The 809-nt window shown below is 36.7% G+C and overlaps 1 pseudogene; it reads right to left on the bottom strand.

The window, feature by feature from the left end:
• Positions 1-259: 259 nt before the first annotated feature.
• Positions 260-372, bottom strand: LOC128248794 (U6 spliceosomal RNA; annotated as a pseudogene).
• Between the last annotated feature and the right edge of the window lie 437 nt (positions 373-809).

Raw genomic sequence — 809 nt, 5'->3', positions numbered from 1 at the left:
TAAACACACCAGCATCGGTTGTCAAGCGATGTTGGGGGGACAAACACACACATACAAACATACACGCACACATACATATATATATGCATATATACGACGGGCTTCTTTCAGTTTCCGTCTACCAAATCCACTCACAAGGCTTTGGTCGGCCCGAGGCTATAGTAGAAGACACTTGCCCAAGATGCCGCGCAGTGGGACTGAACCCGGGACCATGTGGTTGGTAAACTAGCTACTTACCACACAGCCACTGCTACGCCTTAAAAATATGGAACGCTTCACGAATTTGCGTGTCATCCTTGCGCAGGGGCCATGCTAATCTTCTCTGTATCGTTCCAATTTTAGAATATGTACCGCCGTAGCTCTATATGGTATATAATGAAATTAAATTTAATTTCAATTTTGATAAATTAAATTAAATTAAATTGAATTTTTCCATGTAAATTTCGATTTTTATCCCTAATATTATTATCATAATTATATATATATATATATAGAGAGAGAGAGAGAGACAGATAGATAGATAGATAGATAGATAGTTAGATACATAGATAGATAGATAGAGAGAGAGAGAGACAGACAGAGAGAAATTGAGAGTAAAGATTATTTCCCAACATAACGTGGCATTCCTAGTTAGGACGAATGTTACTGTTATTTATACATGCCCCAGCATATGGCCGGTACCTAATGACTCGAACAAGTAAGCGAATAAAAGAATAAATGAATATATATATATATATATATATATGCGAGGGGGTACCCAAAGAAGCCGGAATTTTGCAATATTATTTTATTCCCTTAGTTTTACTTGT

Source organism: Octopus bimaculoides, chromosome 9, assembly GCF_001194135.2.
Source record: "Octopus bimaculoides isolate UCB-OBI-ISO-001 chromosome 9, ASM119413v2, whole genome shotgun sequence".
Taxonomy (NCBI): Eukaryota; Metazoa; Mollusca; class Cephalopoda; order Octopoda; family Octopodidae; genus Octopus; species Octopus bimaculoides.
This window is presented reverse-complemented; position numbering and strand designations above follow the sequence as displayed.